The sequence below is a fragment of the Staurois parvus genome, unplaced genomic scaffold, assembly GCF_062004578.1.
Source record: "Staurois parvus isolate SC_StPar_1 unplaced genomic scaffold, SC_StPar_1.0 ptg000139l, whole genome shotgun sequence".
Classification (NCBI taxonomy): Eukaryota; Metazoa; Chordata; class Amphibia; order Anura; family Ranidae; genus Staurois; species Staurois parvus.
In genome coordinates, this window is record NW_028317935.1 from 2,101,732 (window position 1) to 2,114,429 (window position 12,698).

General features: G+C 41.1%; 1 protein-coding gene and 1 pseudogene across 1 annotated transcript in view; both read right to left on the bottom strand.

The window, feature by feature from the left end:
- Positions 1-12,698, bottom strand: part of OPRM1 (opioid receptor mu 1) — a 159,294-nt gene that overhangs the window by 11,606 nt on the left and 134,990 nt on the right. The gene's annotated exons all lie outside the window — the stretch shown is intronic.
- Positions 11,845-11,960, bottom strand: LOC149465241 (U2 spliceosomal RNA; annotated as a pseudogene).

A 12,698-nucleotide genomic window follows, 5' to 3' on the forward strand; every position in this document is an offset into this window, starting at 1 on the left:
TGACATTTTTGTGGAATAGTGCCAGGGGTGGAATGCATTTTTGAGGGATTTCCTCTTTCTTCATCCTCATTTCACCCCTTGCACTATTGCATATGGATGGCATCCATGTGAGAAGACTTTTACTGACAGCATCAGTGTCTCCCTCCATGCAGTGTAGCAGTTCTGGCTTCTGCAACATTTCCCCTTTGCAAAGCCCAATGAGTCTTCCGTAGGACTGGCTCTCAATGCTACACCAGAGTGGCTCACCTGCTTCCTTGGTCATGTTATACGCTCTTCCTCCTGGTGTGTTTGTGAGTACATTATGTGTTTTTTGATATAATAAGTACTTATTTTTTTAGCAATACCACACTATAGTCTGTGTGAAGATTTCTTCTCTTTGTTTCTGCTTTACTGCTTTGTCTATTGATGCTTAAAGTACTGAGTGCATGCTAAACGCTGCACTTTCATACTTGATCCATGCATTTGATTTATGCTGCCTAATACATTTACAGTTACACATGTGTATGTTGCACCTGCTTAAATCAACAAACTCAACTTGACTGCACATGAACTCCATATTATAAATTAATCAGCACTACCACTGGCAGATTTATATCAAATTTGAACCAAAGAGGAAATCATTTATTTTGGATGGCAGGCTATATGCTACTTTATCATAACACTTTAGATGGTCTATTTCAGGGGTGTCAAACTGGTGACCCTCCAGCTGTTGCGAAACTATAAGTCCCATCATGCCTCTGCCCTTGGGAGTCATGCTTTTAACTGTCAATCTTGCAATGCCTCATGGGACTTGTAGTTTGGCAACAGCTGGAGGGCTGCCAGTTTGACAACTGTGGTCTATTTCAATTGAAACAATTCAAGTTTAATATATACCAATGTTTAGGCATTAGTTCCCAGAATCTCCTGGAGAAGATCTTTACAGACTAAGTAATTATTGTTTGATTTATGCCATTATGGACATTAGTTGCCATGCTATATTTCAATACCTATTTATTAAATGGAGTTCTGATGGTGGTTTGCTGTCATCTTGCTGTGTCCTGTCATCAGTTTTGTGCTTTTTTGGTGCATGGTTGCCTTCATTGCAATTTTTGAATGTGAGCAGGTGAAATGATATCTATTTAAAGAGGTTGTGCTTGACCTAGAAAGATTATAATTAATGGCCACTTGGTCTGTGTACACACAGATTATTATCATATTATTAATAATAATTGTACAAATATATATTATACTGTACACTGGGAAACAGAGAGTTGCATAAATTGGTTGACTTCACTTCTATTAGATATCAAAGGACTATGCTGAACATTTTATCTGAATGTTTAGTTTGTGCTTTTCTTTTTTTGTAGCGTTTTTCATATATAAAAATATTTTAGATGATATAACCTAATAAAGATGAACAAACCATTTCATATTTTTTTATGAGATGCAAACAATACCATCTAAAGCCCCATTTTTGGTTTCTTTGGTTCCCTTGGTATATTATGTATATATATATATATATATATATATATATATATTTATATATATATTTAACAAAGGAAAGGTAGCCACTGACTAGGGTTTGTCCAGTGGTGAAGACTTTAATATAGCTAGGAAACATAATAAAGGTCAACGTTATCCTGAGCTTAAACCAAAAGAAGGAGTGCCAGTCAAAATGCATAAAGGAGTCCAAAACATTTTTAGTGATTCACCAGATCACCAACACATTTCATTAATAAAAATAAAAAAAACAACAACAATAAATAAATAAATAAATCAGTAAATAAGTCAAATTAAGTAAATTTCACACATTTCATTGACTAAACATACTCCATATTCATCAGGACTCAGTAATGTTTGCAAATGTTTAAATAGACTCAGGGAATTAGATGCTAGATCAAGTCTCAACATAAGGAATCAGATGGGACAAAATTATGCTAAATAAACAGATGTGGGGGCGTATCTGGCCAGCGTGAGAAATGGTCGCTTGATCCAGAGCTCCTGCTGTCTCCCTTCTCACAGCGGCCACTAACAGTGATCAGGGGAGATTCCTACCTCCCGAATCTCACCCTCAGCTCTTCCAGACCCTACCGGCAGTATGTCCAAGCAGAGAAAACCCACCAAACCATCCCAGCGTTTCAATGATTTCTACTCTGCAGCGGGACACAGAGGGAAGCAAGATGCTGCCTGCTCCAATCCCGGTGCAGTGACACAGCACCACACAGCCTCACAGCAGAGAGAGCAAGGACTGGAGACACAACAGGACATGAGTGAGTGTTCCCCTTCTGATACACCCGCAGCCCAGCTAAAACTAAGCAGCGCAGAGAGGATGGCCCCCACACTCTCAAACAGCGGCCTGCTCTCCCCTCAGAATCCTCAGACAGTATGGAAGATCATTCTATTGATGAATTTCCTGCTAATGACCAGTTTATTTAAAAAAACACAATGAAAAATATGTTACTCTCTATAAAAAAATCTCTCCTAGTAGATTTCTCAGATATGTTTGCCTCTCTGAATGATACTGTGCAATCCCATGAAGATAAAATAAATCACATGGAATCTAAAATGGCAAATCTCTATTCAGCTCACAACGACTTAGTGGTCGCATATACTGACCAAAAAAAGTATATGCAACATTTACAAAATAAGATCGCTCATTTGGAAGACCGCTCGAGGCGCATCAACATAAAGTTCAGAGGTATCCCGGAATCAGTTGCTCCGATTGAGTTAACTACTTTTATCCAGTGAAAGCCCTGATTCCTACACTGAGTGACATTGAACTATGTATCGACAGATTGTTTGTCATGGTGGCTGATAAATAAAACCCAGTAATCCCGGACGAGTTCTCTGGCATCTCTCTCTATATACAGATATATCCCAGCAAACTACAACCAACCGAAAGAAGCTCGCACCACTAACAATAGCGTTACGGAACTACAATGTTCATACAGATCAAGATTTCCCACAAATATCATTGTCACTTGGAAAGGGAAGAAAGTTCCAACCTACAGTGTAGATAAAGGTTTTCATATGCTCAGGCAATGGTGTTTTATCTCTGCTGGTGCCCAACCCGATACTCCTCCGCCAGAGAGATTAGACACAGAATGGTTCCAGGAACATGGGTGTCCTCCTCACGTAAATAGGAATCTCTCCCTTATGAATATGCAGCACCTATAGTGAGAAGCATGGAGCTCACATGCTCACACCCCCTTGTAGAATGGTATCTTAGATGCTACATTATCTGCCTCCAGCTTTAAGCAGCTACGCTGCCCATTTTCCCTGTCTTTTGTTACAAATTTCTTTTTACTATGTATTCTTTCCTTCCCCTTTCATTACTCCTTCTGGCTTTAAATGCAGCTGAGCACCATCCATGGATACTCCAAGGCTATACTCTCCACCTAAAGCAATGCTGGTCAAAGATATACAGCAGAACTGCACTAAAAACCATCTACCACATTATCTACAGAACCAAAAATTAGACTAATTACTATCAAAACCACCAACATCTTCTACTATCTACTAACTGTCTTACCCAGGGATTCTTTATCCCCTACCACACGGACTTCATTTCTGTCCACTACCAGCGATCTACTCAAACAATTGCACTCCCCCCCATTATGCTGCTAAAAACAATGTCCCTGAATGCCAAAGGCCTCAACAGCCCCTTTAAGTGAAACATCCTTCTAAAGGAGACCTATTCCCTTTTCTCCAAATTAATAGATGTACGTCAAGGATCTCTTAATATTGGAGGAGACTTTAGCACTATTGTGGACCCTATTATGGACTCTACCACCACACACACACGAGTTCTACGCAATCCATTTCCCTGTTACTCCACAAGTAAAACCTCTATGACGTATGGAGATGCTTTCATAGCTCAGAAAGGGACTTTATGTTTTTTTCCTCACCACATTTGTCCTGTTTTCATATTGATTTTTTCTTAACTGACAAATGCTCTTTACATACAAACTATGATCTGACATTGGTACAATCGCTTGGTCCGATCATGCTCCCATTACCTCCGTAGTATTCCTCCTTCCATTTGAACATACTCCTCACTCTTAGCGAATAAGCAACTGTACCAACAGATCAAACAGGAACACCACAACTTTTTCAAGAACAATGATAGGCCTGAAACCAATAGGTTTACCCTATGGAACACCTATAAAGTTTTTATGAGTGGTATTCTGATTAAACTAGCATCCTTTGTTAAAAAGTAGAGAGTGAGGCAGATTGAAGACTAACTCCATTCCATATCCTCCTGGGAACAAACTAATAATGTCCCTTACTGCCTTAAATATGCATTTGTTGAACGATTCTCCTTTATATGGGCATCCTTCTCTCTCACTTTTGTAGGGATATTACTAACAGAATCTCCTGCCCAACAATTTCATTATAACAACACTTTCTAACCTCACTTCACCAACTATTACCCAACCTCCGCACACAGGATCTTTCTATTTTAGGCAGAATAGCGGCTCTAAAAATGAATATCCTTCCAAAATTACTATACTTGTTTTGCACCCTCATCACTCCACTTCCAAATTCATTCCTATCTCAACTTCAAAGGACCTTTAAACAGTTTGTGTGGAGACATAAACCTCCCAGATGCTCATCAAGTATCATGATGAGACATAGGAAAAAAATGGGGGTATGAGCCTACCTAACATACAATAGGTAACAAAGCGTGTATTCTAGACCAGATTAAAAATTGGTGGTCTCTCCCGGACCATAAAACCTGAGCATCTATAATTCCCATAGGGGATTTGAAGTCCCTCCTTATTACCATCAGATTGGGAGCTCCGGATCCCCCCACTAAGATCCTACCAGTACTCATGACCTTCAAAGTATGGTCGGATTTCAACCCTCCCTCTCTATCTAATACAGCCAAACAAAAGATCTTAGTCCCCTTCTTGGTGCTATATCACTTTATCCTGCACATTAACCTTCCTATATGGCAATCCATAGGTATCAAACACCTTGTGGACATATACGACAAAGGCTCCCTGCATACATTCGACTATATCAGAGATCATTATTCCCTCCCCCCTCCTCTTTCTTTACCTATCTACAAATCTGAAATGTTCTGTACACTCATTCAAAACCTCTGCACCTGCACTACCCATTCCCCTCAGCAGATTTCTTCAAGAACCCTCATACCCTATCAAAGGCATCTCAATGTTTTACAAGTGGTACAACCAAACCAATTGCTTCTCTAAAACTACCACTATCTCAAGATGGGAGCATACCTTAGGCACAAATTTTCCTGAGACAACCTAGCAAAAAGCCTTTCCCTTCACGTACTCCTCCTCCCACTGTGAAACCCACTGGGAGCTATACCAAAAAGTGATACATCAATGGTATATTACATCATATAAACTCATCATAATTTACTCTACCCACACTACTCAGTGCTGGAGGAACTGTGGAGAAATTGGTTCTCTATAGCACATTTTGTGGCAATGTAAATCTTTACGATCTTTTTGGAATCAAATTTTTCAAATAGGGTCCTAAATAGCAGGAACGCTGATAAATCCCGATCCTGCCTTAGCTAGCTCTCTTACAGCTGGGTATCAATGACTTCCCTCCCAAAACTAGGTTAGTTCTCATACACATATTTTTGGCGGCACATTTTGTGGCAATGTAAATCTTTACGATCTTTTTGGAATCAAATTTTTCAAATAGGGTCCTAAATAGCAGGAACGCCGATAAATCCCGATCCTGCCTTAGCTAGCTCTCTTACAGCTGGGTATCAATGACTTCCCTCCCAAAACTAGGTTAGTTCTCATACACATATTTTTGGCGGCAAAACTTACAATCACTATATTGTGGAATTCAAACCAACCCGCCTCTGTTTTAGACTGCATATCCACACTCAACCACCAATGTGAAATGGAGAATTTGTTATCTATTGCCAACTGGTTTCAAATTCTACAATTCATGGTCTCTATGGTTTGCTGACCCAAAATGTACTGTTGACTCTTATTAAGGTAAGCTATCTATTTGTATATATCCATTTACTAATTTACCCACAGACTCATAATTGCTGCATGTTATTCCATGAGCATTCTACATTTCCCTGGCCTCTCTTCCCTATTACCCACCCCTTACCCTCACACCCCCTCCCTTTTCTCTCCCCCCATTTCTCCTCTCTGTACCCCTTTTCTATCTATATGGAATGTCTAACCCTGTTTACACGAATATAGGCTTCTGGTTTTGCTGTTCTGGCCACCAGCCATGTTATTGTTCAAGCCTTCTGTAACTACTATGGCTCCATCTCTGTTGTCTATATCTGTACATGCACTCAATCTGTTAATAAAGAAATATTTGAAATAAACAGGCGTGAGTGTATAAATGTATCATTTAAAGTATATGTTGTACGTGGGCTCTTATTTTAGTTGTTTGTGAATTTCCTGAAAGAGAGGTGAAACTGACTTTATAAAAAGTGTGGCACGTAGGGGTATTGTATGTGCCTAAATATGTTATTGAGTTTTCACATCACTTATAAGGGTAATTAACCTGCAGAAGGGAGAGCTGTGTTTTAAGGATATGTAAAATAAGGATATGTAATGGTAAGTCCTCTGTTTTAGTAGAGTTGAGGCACGGACTGGCCATAAGGCACACCAGGCATTTGCCTAGTGGGCCGGGCCACCAGGCTTAATATGACTGAGCCACACAGCGGAAGGTAAGCAGTGACCGCAGTCCTGATGGGGCTAATACAGACAGCGGCCGCCTCTCGCCTCCTGTTGTGTGGCTATGCCCAAAGCAGGGCCGACAGGAGGAGTGGCACTGACGGCTCCTGAAGACAAGCAGGAAGTGCTGCTAACACACAGACACCTCCTCGGCTGGCCGCTGCACTGGAGGGAGAACGGCGGCCTCTGTTCCTCACCCATGGCCGACGGCACACTGTGACAGGTCTGTAGCGGCGGTGGATGGGGCTGTCTCTGCTAGACAAACTTTTGCTAGAGGAGCTGTCTCTTTGCTGGCAGGGTTGTCTCTTTGCTGTATGAGCTGTCTATTTGCTGGATGGTCTGTCTCTTTGCTGTATGAGCTGTCTCTTTGCTGGATGGTCTGTCTCTTTGCTGGACATGCTATCTTTTTGCTGGACAGGCTGTCTCTTTGCTGGACGGGCTGTCTCTTTGCTGGATGGGCTGCCTCTTTGCTGGACGGGCTGTATCTTTGCTGGAGGAGCTGTCTCTTTGCTGGAGGGGCTCTCCCTTTGCTGGATGAGCTGTCTCTTTGCTTGACGGCTGTCTCTTTGCTGGAAGGGCTTTCCCTTTGCTGGATGAGCTGTCTCTTTTCTGTACAAAGATGAAACAGGCAGGCGCTTCTAAGTGAAGTATTCCAAGGTCAACTTTTAATAAAAGCGGTTAAAAACACTTACAATGTGGTAGTATAAACAGGCTCTAATGTAATCTGTCAATAGCAGAGCTCTGTCTTCTAAGCGATGGAGCCGCTGTGCCAGCCAGCAGCTGCAGGGGGAGCTTGAGAAGAGGTGTTAAAGATGTTAAATACAGAAGCAGTGCTTCTGTATTTACAATGACAGCAGTGAGCAGTGCCGGAGGTGGTGGAATAGGGGCTGAAAAAAACCCCGACGGGCAGCACAAGCTCAGGGGGCAGCTGCTTTGGGCCCCACAACAATGACTGGGCCCTAGGCAGCTGCCCCTTTTGCCCCGTATTAAAGACAGCCCTGCACCACAATATCTGTGGGGTCCTTTTCATATGCTTTACCTGTTCACTAAGAAACACCCCACTTATTTGCGACTCTCTCGCCCACAATTCTGCATATTTGCTGTTTTATATATAAGGTTAAACTATGGCTCTGTTCTTTTCTCTCTATATATTCACTGTACTATGTTATGATGTGTATCATTGGTGCTCATTCTTTAAGACGGATACTACATCCAACAACTGCCTGACATCTACAACAAGTTCCCTACGAATGCAAGAAGCCCAAAAGTTATACCAAGGCTTTCCTTTGACCAAAATCTGAATCTACCATCAAGTCAACCTTGTAGGTGACGTATCCTTCTACATCAACTCAGATCTACAACACCTCACTTACATGAAATTAAGAATTATTTCATTGAATGTGAAGGGATTAAACAGCCCAGCAAAGCGTTCTATGCTATGGTGCAAAGCTAGAAAGTATAAACGTGACATCATATGTTTCAAGGAAACACCACTTTCATAGAGAAAAACCACTTCACCTTAGCCATAGACACTTTCCTCACATTTTCATGTCAAGACTGCTTCCAAAAAAAGAGGGGTCTTAATAGCAGTTAAAGACTCAGTTACTTTCTCCCATATTTTTACACATACAGATGAATCTGGCAGGTATGTGATACTGATTTACGAGAATAATAATACTAAATATACCTTAGTCAATTTATATCTGCCAAATAATAGGCAGGCAGCTTGCCTTTCTGCGAAAAATCTGGAGGAAAGTCAATAGACTCCGACAAGGGTTTGTGATAATGTGCCGGGACTTCAATGCAGTGCCCTCTGTCTCTATGGACACCTCCACTAAAGATGGTGGCCCTTCACACAGAGTTAAGCTACAAACATTTATAACCAACTCTAACCTGTATGATGTATGGAGATGTCAACACTCAACTGATAAGGGCTATTCATTTTATTCTCTCAAGGATTGATTTATTGCTCGCATATAAATTTTTGCTACAACATGTTTCCAGTTCTGAAATATACCCTATTACTTGGTCGAATCATGCTTTGATTTCCATAATGGTGGCAGGGACCCATAAAAGTGGCTCATATTATATTTGGTGCAACGATACCCACTTGATGTCTAAACCAGACAATGTGTATAAAATATCTTCCATCCTTTAAGAATATTTCTCTAATAATGAGCCATCTGGGGAGAACCCCTTCACCCTTTGGAATGCTCTTAAAGCGTATGTCAGAGGTCACCTCATTAAAGTTAGCTCCACTCATAGAAGGCAGAGATTTCAGCAGATATACACCCTTATGCCCAAAATAGCTGACCTGGAATCATTAAATAAAACTTCTCCCTCTCCTAACATCAGTTCCCAACTGATGCAAGTAAGACATCAACTTTGCACACTCCTTGTATCTTATCACAACAAAAAATTTGTTTCCCTTAAATACCACCAAAGGAAAGCTCAATTTGTGGGAAAAAAAGGATGTAAATTTCATTTGGGTGCAGCGTTGCATGACTGCACAATTGTCAGTTAAAGTAATGCAGCACTGTAATGCAAAAAATGGCCTGGTCAGTAAATCCTCTGGAGGGTAAGTAGTTAAAGCAAAATTTGACCCATCTAATGACGATAAGTGTTGGAAAGGATGTGGACAAGTAGGATCCTTAATCTATATGCTATGGGCATGTCCCCACCTGAGAAGTTTCAGGAAAGGTATTTATAGATTAATACCTTCTATTTAAGGCCTAATCCTCATACATACCCCGGAACTTGCAATATTAAGTATTGGCATAGATAAAATCCCAACTCAATTATGACCATTAATAATACATATATTGATGGCTGCTAAATTAGCTATAACCAGGCACTGGAAATCCAACGAGCCTCCAAGCACATCAAAGGTTAAACAACATATGGCATTAACATATGAATACGAAAAATGTATTGAATATAATCAATCTCAAATGCGTATATTTCATGCACACTGGACTCCTTGGGTAAATGTAATGTAGCGAATACACTTGATCTGCTAACATAAGAATCCATAGTATCCTTAATACCATTTATCTTCCCTAATACATATAGATTGAAGCACCATGATAAAACACAGCAGTGCTTTATCACTTTTTCTTTCTATTATTTCTTTGGTTTAACAGTTATGTTAAAGTTTCTGAATCTTTTTTCAATGTGAAATGCCTTTGTCAGGTTAAGAAGACATTAAGAACATTATGCCAATTGTATTGATTGAGTAGGCATAACGTCTAAAAGCTGCTACGATGTAAACAATGTTAAGGATGTTATATCCTATCTTGCATTAACCATACTTCGCTTTGCACAATGGATGTAACCTTGCAATGTCTGACAATGTCTGAACTATTATACTTTGTGAAAACCTATAAAAATTATTAAATATAAAATATTAGTAAAGATTTTGTAGTATGAGTTACGTAACCTAATTGGCCTTTTATTACCCCGGGATTAGGGATAACTGTTATAAACGAATGCAGAAACTGGGGGTGGGGAGTCTCACCTTTGAGTAGGAAACGGTACAGATTAAGTGGATGCAGAAATAAGATAAGCACGCAAAGTTTGTAACAGGAATAAGGTAGTCCATATGGGAAAGTGGGAGATTTTTAACAACGTTAGCTAGTTTTTTCACTGTAATGTCCAAGGAGACTACGTCTAAGATAGATAGTGTGGATAAATGAATATTAAACATGAAGTTAGCAAATTTGTAAGGGTGAAATGGGGGGGGGGAGTTATATTTTACTATAATAGTATTTAAATGTTTTAGCTATGGCTTGAGAGCTATGGACAGGGGGTACTTTCAGTCTGAAAATAAGTTCATGGATGGAATTTTGGAACCTAGTTCTTAGTTTATTAGCCATCTTTCTGTGGAGTTTATTAGAGTACTCATAACTTTTGTCTAGACCAGGGTTTCTCAACCAGGGTTCCTCCAGAGGTTGAAAGGTTTTCATTGAGTAATGAGCAATTTCTGCCTCTCAGATATTTTCCCACTGACACCACTGATCTTTTTAGCTATCTGTAAAATGAAATTCTTCCAAGGGACAGCAATTGTAAAGAGCATTCTTCCCACTGACCATCACACTCATGTACTATGAGTTGTAAATATAGTAATTTTTAGCAGCGATTCCCTGAGACTGGAAAGTTATTTCAAGGGTTCCTCTGTGTTGAAAAGGTTGAGAATGGCTGGTCTAGACCAAAGAAGGGACTTCCTTATACCTTTCATATCAAAAGCTTTCATCTGGCTTCTAGGAGAGATGACTTTGCAGAGGTGTGCAACTGTTGAGAAAAGCAACAGTAGATGGTCAGCAAGTTTGTTTGTTTTTTTCAAGTCCGCAAAACGTGCAACTATAACGAAAAAACCCGTAAGTGTTCACAAAAAAAGTGCAAGTGCAAAACACCACACGAAAAAGTGCACTTAGGGGTGTGCTTTTGTCCTACCCTTAAAGGGGCTGGACCGCTACCCTGATCCCCCGGGGCACGAAGCTCCTGACAGGGACAAGGTTCCCATTTGGTCCTCCTGGCCAAAAGGCCTGGTGGACCACCGTTCCATGTGTCCATCCGAAGCCGGACACCCAGTACTTGGTCAGGGGGCTCTCCCGAAGAGAAAACCCCCTAGGAATCAGGGGAGGAAGGAACCAAAAGGCCACACATCCTCCCCCTAGACTTCAGGGCAGGCCCGAGGACCCACACCCTCCATCCTGTGAAAAACACACACAAAAGTAAGAAAAAGTGACAAAACGTGGGAGTGATAATAAATTAAATAAATAGAAAATAAAAAAGTGGCCGTGCCAAATTGTGCACAGACCAGGCCCTGAGGCCTGTAGCAAAAATTGCCCTGGTCCTAGTCAAAAGGCCTGGTCCTAAGGGCGCTTGTGCAAAAAGAGTGAAAAACAGTGACCTTGTGCCATCTTCACACTGTGGGGTCCCACACCCAGGTGTTACTAGTGGCACCCCTGAGGGCATCTACTCAGGGGGACTGGTTTGCGGACTTTCCACCTTCCCGACCCCTGGCCAGACAAGGTAGATCCATCCAAATCAGGAGGTACTGGGTCCTTCCGGTCGTCTCGGGGGAATTACTCACGGTCCCCATCTTCTTCTCGTGGGCACCACGCTTTCTGTCCCCCCCCGGTACTAGCCCTCCAGACCCCCATCATACCAGTGAGGGTACTATACAACAGCCATCCCCGCAAAGCTAGAATGGCCGGGAGCACCCCCACTGGACACTGATAAGAACAGATACTACACTTGATCTTAGCCAAAAGGTCGAGAAGCGATCAGAAGCAGTCAGCAAGTTTGTTGCTACATTTGAATCATGGCTGTGATGAATGCCTTGTGCATCTCCCGCAGAGTGGACACCCTCTCAATTTTACTTGTGGTGAACTGATAGAACTCCTCAATGGCCATATAGAACTGACCCTGAGACTCAGGGTATTTGAGATGGGTCTATTTTAACTGAAAGAGGGTTGCCCCCCAAACGTGTCAGCCATACCTTGGCCCTGGGATGGCTGTCATCTAGACATCAGGGTCAATCGATTCCTATCGGTCATTGCGCTAAGTGACTATCATTAGCTATGCAAATTGTCATCACATGTTTGTATGTTTTTATCTATAATCCAACAAATAATTTTGAGATAATGCGCAAGGTCAGTGTGCTTTTGCTTTGTCTTTTTGCAATTTCAACTGGCATGAAGGTCAGGCAAAGAGAAAAGTTTGTTAAGTGGTTAAAGTGATTAAATCTCAGTAAAAGACATCAGCTCATAGGTCAAGGAGGGAATAGCCTTTGAATAGCTTGGAATCATTTACTGTAATTGGATGTATCCAGCTCCTCAGCAATAAGGTATGTTTTTGCAGATGAGATGTAATGAATTTCAGTGATTTGCATTTAGTAAGGTTGGTGGGGAGAGATCACTAAACATTTGGATCTTTTCACCTCTGTAATCCACAGTGGTTTTGTTTCAAGTATGGGAGTTTGCTCTTATAGAAGTGGCAACAAACACAAATGTCTATGGAATG